We start from the raw sequence: 10,211 nt of genomic DNA on the forward strand, positions 1-10,211 counted from the left end.
GTTCAAGAACTGTTAGAAAATCAAGATGGTGGCAGCAGAGCATTGAACCAAGTACAGGGCCCCATGTGACTGCACAGGCTGCATGTTCATGAAGCCAGCCCTGGCCTTGTAAATGTACCTACCTAGCCATGGGAACCAAGGGGCAGGCACTACTCTTTAGCCCTTTTGTCCCCATTTCAGAATGGATGACATTCACCCCACTTTAAAATGTAGAGCCTGAAGGAGAATCAGAAATGAGTTTATTCCACTTATTTGACAGATGAGGAAACTGAGTCTCAGAGAGGTAATATTTAGAAAGGAAAACACTTCCCCTATAGTTGACTAAAGCATGTCCCAGATGCAGCCCCCTTGATATTGAAAGAGACCAGAGCAACTAAAAGCAGGTATTTTTATTGATTTTCATAATCAATAAAGTAATATTCCAAACACTGATATTTATCAGGGACTTATTTAAAAAAAAACTAAAGAGAATTCAAATGTATCCTCATGATGCTGTCACTCATTTGCATTCACATACACTTTCTTAAGGAAAAAGGGTGGAAAGCATCACACTTACAAATATCATTTGTCTAGTATGTTTGGTAGGAAAAAAAGTTGGGCCTACAGATTCAGATGATTGTTTTAGGCTGAAGTATTCTCCCCTTTACTCCTTTTTGAGTCCCTCTCAGATTTCAGGGTTTGATTGAAATTTACCTCTTTAATTTCAATCTAACTTAAATCAACATACATACCTTGTTATGTGGGTTATATTGATATTTATTTTTGGGAAATTAAGACTCGGAACACTTTAAAACACAGTACTAAACAAACATACATTTCCTTAGCAATCATGATGGCATTAGCCATCATGAACCCTGGGGAAGTGCCACTGTACATGCAGGAGAAAATGAGAAAGATGTCTTAGTATTATTGTAAAATGTTATTTTTACATTTTTATTAATATATATAACAAAAATTGCCATTCTAACCATTTTAAGTATATAATTCAATGGCATTAAGTACATTCACGACATTGTGCAACTATCACCACTATTTCCAGAACTTTTTCATCACTATAAACTATCTAACAATAACTACTATTCCACATTCTCCCAGCCCCTGGTAACCTCTAATCTACTTTCTGTCTATATAAATTTTTCTTTTCTAGATGTTTTATACAAGTGAAATCATACAATATTTGTCCTTTCACATCTGGCTTACTTCATTTAGCACAATGTTTTCAAGGTGCTTCTATGTATCAGAATTTCATTCCTTTTTATGGCAGAAGAATAGCCCATTGTATAGATATATCACATTTAGTTTATCCATTCATCTATTGATGGATACTTGGGTCGTTTTCACCTTTTGGCTATTGTGAATAATGCTACTATGAACATTGGTATACAAGTATCTATTTGAATTCTTGTTTTCAATTATTTGAGGTCTATGCTTAGGAGTGAAATTGCTAAGTCATATGGTGGTTGTATCTTTAACCTTTTGTGAAACAACCATTTTATTTCCACAGCATTGCACCACCTACATTCTCACTAGCAATGCACAGAAGTTCCCATTTCTGCACATCTTCACCAATACTTGTTTTCCATTTTTTGGATAATGGCCATCTTAGTGGGTATGAGATGGTATCTCATTGTTGTTTTAATTTAATATTTCCCTAGTGATAATGATGTTGAACGTCTTTCATATGGAGAATATTTTTGACCTTGTGGATTCCTACTGTAGACGGTGCCAAGTCTACAGTATCCCTGCCTTTTCCAAAGCTCCCTTAGTATTTATGACATAAGGAAAGTGAATGTCTTACTTCTATTTCATATAACACCCTGTATGTGATAAGTGCACCCAAAATATTCCTGATTGATTAATTGCTTACCTAAATCCATTCCTTCTTTTATAGAGAAAGAAATGCAAATTTGTTCAGGATGATAATATGCCCAATTAAAAATACTTACCTCCTTAGGTTCTCTTGAAGCTAGGAGTGCCACGTGACCCAGATTTGGTGGCGTAATTAAAGACTACAGAATGGAGCCTCTAGGAAACTATTGTTTCTCTGATAAAAAGGGCTAGTCTCGTGTGCCTTTTCCCCTTCTCTTTCCCCTTCTTCCTGGTTGGAATGTACACATATGGAGGACCCATTCTGCAACCCCTGGGACAAAAGCACACAAGAACTGTGAAGCAAGAAACTAGGCACCTGGGCCCTAGATAACTTCAAGTCTCTGCCCTGGTTTGCTAACATTTAAATTTTTTATTTAGCTAGTAAAGCTTGATTTGGTTAAGCCTCTGTAGTTTGCTTTTATTATTATTTTTTACATGTGACCCAAAGGCATCCTAACTGACACATTGTAGTAGCCATAAAAATTTCTGACAAATGGGAATCTAGAATCAACTGAACCTAAGGAGAGAAAAGGAGGCAGAGAAGAGAAATTGAATGTGTCACAGTCAACTGCATGGCAAAACATCTCTGTAGGTAAAGTTCAGGGCAGAGGCCACTTCTCACATCTTATATCATTTACCATCTGTTCCTGGTCATGCAGCCTTCCTCTATACTGATAGGCACCTCCAAGTCTCTTCTTTCTTCCTGTAGAGGCCTGGAGCATCTTGCTTAGATAGTCAGGCTTCCTTGGAGAATAGTTTAAAACATCATGAATTTGAAGCTAGTTGACAAAGAAACACAATCCCCGAATCATTAGCCTAAGTTCCTATCCATGCAAAGTAGAGCTGTTCTAGCAGTGACTCTCCTTGAAGAGTTAAGGGGAAAATTGAAACTAAAAAAAAGTTTTTTGATTTTTTTTTTGAACAATGAAGTTTTTAAAATATTTAAATCTCTTGATTTGTTGTAGAATAAAATAAAGAGGGAACAGCAGGATTTTACTTTCATGAAAAATCTATTCTTATAATAAGTACTTAGACCCTTATAGCAAACTTCAGCTGCTTTGCTGAAGTTCTGTGGTGTGTATGAGTGTTGCCACATATTTGCTTTTTCAAGTCATTTAAGATTATTGATTCCTGTTTCTCTAGTGTGGAATTCAATTCTCTAAGGACTGGTTAGCAAAACATTTCCCAGCTCACATGGTGCCATTTGAAAATGATTATGCTCGGTGTCTTCAGCTTAAAGTTTCTCTTCTTGTTTTCCATATGCTAGCAGTTTACACACCTCTTTTTCGTGCTTTATTTTTTAGGGCCGGTTCCAGAATGTTTTGTCCTTTCAGTAACATTCCCTCTGACTGCCTTTTCCGGGTAGCTAAAACAGCAGCAGAAGCAATGGCTACACAAGACAAGCTGCAGAGATTTTTTTTTTCAATAATCAAAAGTTTCGGGGGAAATGAAATCATTGTAAGTAGTTGTATGTAGTCTTTTGGCTCAAAAGTAAAATGCTAAATTACACGTCAGTTGTTGCATAAATTTGCATATTGATATATACAATCCCAACAACTTTAATAGCATCACAGATTAACAGAGGCAGATGCACACAGACACTCACAGGCTGACATTCAAAGACTCCCAACCAGAGACAAACCAAGCCGAGAAAGGGGTAAGAGGGATTGTAGGTTCGATGAGAGCAAGGAGGATTGGGATGAACACAGAAGCTTCTAAAGGAAAGACAGATAGCATGAAGGGCAGAGGGTACTGGCTAGTTCTTCTTCTGTGGCCAGTAGATTGCTTTAAGTCACCTCCCCTCCCCAGGCCCACATTTGCATGCTCTCTCCTTTAATCTTTAACGCTGGCCTGAAGCAGAGGATGAAGGGGCAGAAGAGATGATGCATGAAAACTTAGAGTGAATTGGAAGTTCCAGAAGTAGTTTGAGGCCCAAAGGAGCATTTAGACTTGTTTTAGTAAAAGGAGAGTTGGGCTCTTAAAAAATGTTGTTGTTAAATTTGTTTGTTTTTGTTTTGGTCTTTCTTTTATGGCCTTGAGTAGAGCATACAAGTACAAGACCAAGCCTTAGCACCAACTTATTAATTTTCTATGGAAAATATACATGTCATGAAGACCAGAGTGTTTATCATTGAATAGTCTACTCTCTCCTAGGAACCCAGGTGCTTGGAAAACAAAGGGCAAAGAATTTCTTAAAGAATATTTTCCATGTGTTTCAAGAGACTACATAGTACTATCTCCACAATAGTTATCTCCACATGCCAAGTGGTCTCAGCTCACGGCTGGAAATATAGTCTCAAATTCTTAGTCTTGGGCTCTCATTTTAACCAATTTTTGTTTTTTGTACTTACATTGACAATTGCGAAATAAATAACTTTTAATTTCAAAGAACATCTTGTATTCCATAAACATGTATTGAATTCAATATGGCCTAAGTGCTATAATAGAGGTTAGGTACTCCAGACAAAGATGAATGAGACACAGGGCCAGGCCCTTAAAAAGCTCACAATGGCAAACAGAAGATTACGCAAATATGCAGGACTGTACCACATGGGAGAACATTACTTTAGAGAAATATCTAGGACGTGCTATGAGGGCGCAGGGATGAGACGTTGCATCTGTTTGCCAAAATGAAGGGAAGCTGGTTCATAAATGAGGTGTCATTTAAGCTCAAACGTAAAGAATGGGTATGATTTTAAGAAGCAGAAATGTTTAGATGGGGTGGTAGGGAGGAAGTGGAGGAGAGAGAAGAGAAGGAGGGACAACGAGAGGTAGTCCATGCAGAATAGGAGACAGTGGGGAGGCATACCCTGCATTTGTTCAGATATATGCCTCATGCTTAAGCTTGACATATAGAGGACGTTTGGGAGAGTAGTGGGAGACAGAGCTGGAAAGACTTTGGGGGCCAAAAGATGGATAGCATCAGTGCCAGGAGCATCATTCCATGGGCACTGGGCACTCACAGATTTTTGCACAAGGGAAGACAGTGATCTTCGGTTCTTGAGGATTATTTTGATCTCAGTGTACAGAATGGAGGAGGAGGAGGCCAATGTGGAGGTTGCTACAGGATTTAAATTAGAAATAATGAGAATCTGCCTGAACCTGACAGTTGCAGTGGGAAGTTAAATGTTAACTCATTTGATCCTCCTAATAGCACCATGAATTGTATACTGTTAGTATCCCCATTTTGCAGATAAGGCAAAGAGATTATATAACTTCCCCAGGGTTGCATAGTTGTTGGAGGAGTCAGAATTCCAACCCACATCTTACTAGAGTCTTCTGTCACACTGCTTTCCATGCTGCTCTGCTCACTCCTGCCTCCACGCTTTCATCTCATACGTCTCCAGTTGGATGATTTCTCTTCTCTCCTCTGCCCATTCAATAAATACTTGCTGATTGAATTGTCCTCTCTCCTGACTCACAGAAGCAAAAGCAAGTAACTAGTCCTGTAAACAAATTTATTTTTATCACTAAATCAATGTAGCAGTGCTTTTAAAAAATGGGGCATAAAACCCTATCATTGTATTCATAGTCAATTTTCAAAAATTCCATAACAACGGTTAGTATAAAGATTAGGGTTTTTATTTTATTTATCACTTTGTTATGGTGAAAACAAAACAAAACAAATCTCAGCAGCATTATCTTTCATGTGTCAGTAGAATGGCATTTTTCTTATCTGTACACTCACTGCTAGGTGGACATTTTGGTAATCAACCTGATCTTAACTCAATGACATTGATCTCTTGGGCTTTGGGCTAAGTCTGAGCTGTTCTAGAATAATTAAAGATCATCTTCCTTTCTCTAAGATGGCCCACAAGCTCTCACCAGCTCTATTCAGTTTTAAGCATTAGACTCTTGCTTCATCTTCTTTCTTTCTGTTTTCTTTTTCATACAGAAACTACAGCACTGAAAATTCTTGATTAGAATTCAGGTACTATGAGGATAATCATAGTGTCATTTTCTTAAACACATGGTATGCCAGAAGCTTTCAGAGTGAGAAAATGCAGGTTTATAGTGTAACTAACGTTCTGTCCTCTGCAAGTAAGGAACTAATTTCACCAAAAAAACCAAAATGCTGGCATTTATTTTTTAATTGAAAAGGCTCTTATGGCTTGCCAGCAACCTGTTTTATTGCCCTAATAATTGGAATAATCAAATCACTGTAGTAACAAGATTATTATATATTATGAACGAAAGCAGATTATGCAGAATCAGCTGAAAGAAGTCATACAAGTGCACATATGTGTGTGTCTGCTTGTGAGTATATCCAAGAAATTATATGTGTGTGCATTCATGCATATGTGTGTATATAAGCTTGTGTATACATCTGAGCCCCAAATACTTGAGTAGTGAAAAACGTCCCCTGCTACAGTGTGGTGAGTTATGGGAGGCCTTCTTCTTGAACAACAATAACCATCATGATTTCACTCTGTGTCAATATGGAAAGGTCTTCAGCTCTTCTGAAGATGGTCTTTTCCTTTCATTCCACATTACTGTAAACCAGAGTTCCTGTTATTTAACACTTCAAATCCCTTTTAATAAGAAACAAATCTTAAAGCCCTAATTCTTTAAGCAAAACAAGGGTTATGGGGGATTTTTTTTTTTTTTATCCTGAACGTCTTACTCCTTTTCCATACCAAGGGTAGGGTCAATGTTGGGTAGGCTCTAACTATCTTTTGCATTTACTTGGCATAGTAATAAAATGTTGATAAATACCTTTTGAGAATGAGACACCAAGGGTGGAGAATTAGTTGTTTAGTGCCATTAAGAAGCAGTACATACGGCTTCTAAGAGATTCATCTTGCTGCTTAGACCCTGGTGTAATTTTCTTCTAGAGCCAGTGGTTCTCCAACTTCATGTTGCATCAGAATCACCTGGAAAACTTTAAAAAATTAAAAAAAAAAAACCCAACCCTCTAATGCCCAGAGATTTAATTGGTCTGAAGTGGTGCCATCCATATTGTTTCTGATGATAGAAATCAGAGGAGGATTGAAATCCATTGTTCCAGACCCTACACCATTGGTTCTAAAATCACATTAGATCACCTGGAGAACTTTTAAGAATGATGCCAAGGCCCAACTTGAGACCAAATATATTCGAAAATCTGGGATAGGGCTAACACCCTAGATATATATTAGAAGTTACTTGGGCAACTTTAATGTATAGCCAAGATTAAAAACTATTGGTCTAGATTCATGAGTTTATGCAAATCTATATGATGTGATTTTACTAAAGTGATATAAAGGGTTCTAGTTTATGCCATACAGAAAACGTTCTTAAATATTTTCTTTTTAACATCTTTGCTTTTCTCCAAAGTTTCTTTTGCTAGATCATCTCTCTTCTCTGTCATTCCCAGAAATCCCATCCCTCTCAGTTTCTTCTCAATCTTTCTTTTCCCTGTACTGCCTCTCAAATCACATTCAGCAAAATATCTTTTATTTCTCACTTATATATCAGGAGCCCAAGTCATCCTTCCAAAATTAGGGATGAATTATTTATGTAATAAGTTTCAGAAAGATCTAAGGCCAGAAGGAAAATGCAACCCCTAAACCAAGACAGATAACTTGCAAATAGAACTAAAAATACCCAGTGACAGGAGAGGATGCCTCATCCATGAAAATTCATTCATGACAAAGCACATGAGGGCGGGACTGGCTGTCTAACAGATGCCTCTCACATTCACTCTTTGTTTCCGTCACCATCCCTGGATCAGGCCCTCCTAATGCTTTCCTGGACAGCTTGTAACATCTTTTCAGCTTGATTTCCATTCTCACACATCTTTGGGTCCTGTTCCTATCATTGGGTTAAGCAAGTATGAATGCAGTGAGTTTTCCAGGTCTAATTAAACTTCAATGGTAATTCTTAAACTTCTTGTGGTCATGGATCCTTTTGAAGATTTGATGAAAAACAGACCCCTTCTTTGAACATGGATTCATGTAATTTTGTGTAGAATTCCAGAGACTTCTTAGAACTTCCTATAGTACCCTGAGAGAACTGTAGTCCATGGACTCCACAATAAGGACCTCTGCAATCAAACTTGGTTAGACCAACTGATTTGTAATGGACATTATCTGAGATTAAATACTTGGAGTAAAAAAAAAAAACTCACAGAAAAGGGAAGTTGGGGCATATCAGCATCACATTGTGAAACACTGACTGTACTTTAAGTTAAATTTATAAATGTCTATGAAACTTGGGAAAAGTCAAGATTGTTGAAATAGTTGTTATTTAAGTGTTCAATATTGGGATTGATCTATTTTTTCACTTCTTGATTTTCATATGAAGAATGATATAGTGATATAAAATTTAACATTCGCTTAATAGTTTTCATTTAATTTACACACAAAAAGCTGAGCGTTTAAGAAATTAAATGGCTTACTTGAGGTGACACAACAAGGAGGTGGTTGATCAGAGCCTATGACACTGGAATCTTGGCTCCTAGGCCAATGCTGATCATTTATATCTAACTGTTCGATATGTTTTTACTTCATGGCTTCTCAGTCTTTTTCCTTCTGATCCAGTCAGACTTTCAGCATTACAATTCATTCATTTATTAAATAACCTTTAGTGAGTGACTTGCATAGGGCAACGAGTGTACATCGTTGCAAGTTATCATTTTAAGGTCCTAAGTTAAAGAGTGATAATAAAGTGCCGTGGAACTTAAAGACCCGATCACATTCAACACAAAGGCTCAGCTTACTGAAGATGTGATATTTGATCTTAGGTGCACATAGTCTAAAGATGCAAACAGTTAAACCGAGGGAAAAAGGCAATAATCCAAGCAATAATCCCTGGGAAATAGCCCAGATCCATTTTGACAGAAGTGGCCTTTAGGGAGTCTTAGGCAGGAGAGTAGGTGAGGCTCTGCAGGTCAGGCTGAGGAATGCACTCTCGATTCAAGGGGCACTGGTGACCACAGAGGGTCGGAAGAGAGAAAAATGCACCCTGCACAATGTTTAAGATTCATTTGGTGGTGATGTAAAATATGGGTTAGGTTGGAAAAGATCTCTCTTTTTTCAATATTATTTTCTATTAAATTCATTCAACATCTCTCTTAAGTTTTAGTTCCTAAGGACAGACCCGAAAGTTAATATTCAGTCCAGGGTTTAAAAAACTAGAGACTGTGGCCCTTTACAAAGTCCACTGACCAGCTTCAATAAGTCATCAGATCTTCTAAAATCATTTGTACTATGTGATGTATTTGTCCTCTTCTTTGTGATGTATAGAGTCCTCTTCTTGTTTCCCTCAAACTGAGAGAAGTTTCATAGCTTCCATCGGTTTGTCAAAAGAATCCGTATCCAAAAAAAGGACCACTGCTTAAAGCTTAATTAAAGTACTAGAACAATTTTGAATTTGTCCAGCATAAGGATGGCACCAAGGATGAAGGTGTATGTGATATTCATTGGAAAAGACTGTATGGCTAGTCCTACTGAAAAAAATTTTTTTGACCTCTTTCAGGTCAAAGGAGTCATAGAGTATTAAAGATGAAGAAATCTAGAAATATTTCCCTCATCTAACAGAAGTTGAAACTAGAGACCCTATTGGGTAGAATGTTCCTCAAAATCACCCAGATAGTTCAGAAGGAAAACCCTTATCAAAATATACAGGCCACATCTTCTCTTGTACTGACATATTCAACAAAACTAAATTTACTATTAAGTATTATTGTTAGATAACAGTAATAACTAATAATTAGTATTATTACAAGAGTGGGGATCCTCTCCCAGCACATTGTGCAGGTTCTTGATGTCTCAAACAAAGAATTGAGTAAGAACCGAAACTCAGTAGAAAAGAAAAGTTTTATTAGAAGGGAAAGTACACTTCCAGAAGTGGAAGCGAGCATGAGCAAGAGAAGCATGGCTCAAAAGGCCTGGTAACAAAGCCTTTGTGGTTTTTATCCTTTTTTGCTTGTGGGTGGTTACTTTTCTTAGAGGAGTGGGCTTCCTTGATTGACAACTAAGATTGACAGGACTCAGTGATTCATCACTTTGGTTTCTGCACTTGTTTGTTCCCAGAATTCAGTCTGTTATAATGATATTAATGAACTTCTGGGCATATGCATCATATTATAATGATGGTATAATGAGGCTTAGGTGAGTTGAAGGTCGTTGGGGTCTTCATTGAACAGGTGCGAGTGACTGGCCTAAACTGGTACCTAATTCTCTGCCTACTGGTTTCTTTGTGAGTTAAAAAAAATGGCTTTTGGCTTACTTAATTGTGGGCAGATAAGGGCAGACCCCTTCTAGGATAGGATGACCTCAGTGTCTTTGCAGGCAGACCCAAAACCCCCTAACTTTCCCGTCTAACTCTTTTCTAAGAGCCAAGAACCCCCTTATTAGTAG

The sequence above is a fragment of the Pteropus alecto genome, unplaced genomic scaffold (genome assembly GCF_000325575.1).
Source record: "Pteropus alecto unplaced genomic scaffold, ASM32557v1 scaffold121, whole genome shotgun sequence".
In the NCBI taxonomy this organism is placed as follows: Eukaryota; Metazoa; Chordata; class Mammalia; order Chiroptera; family Pteropodidae; genus Pteropus; species Pteropus alecto.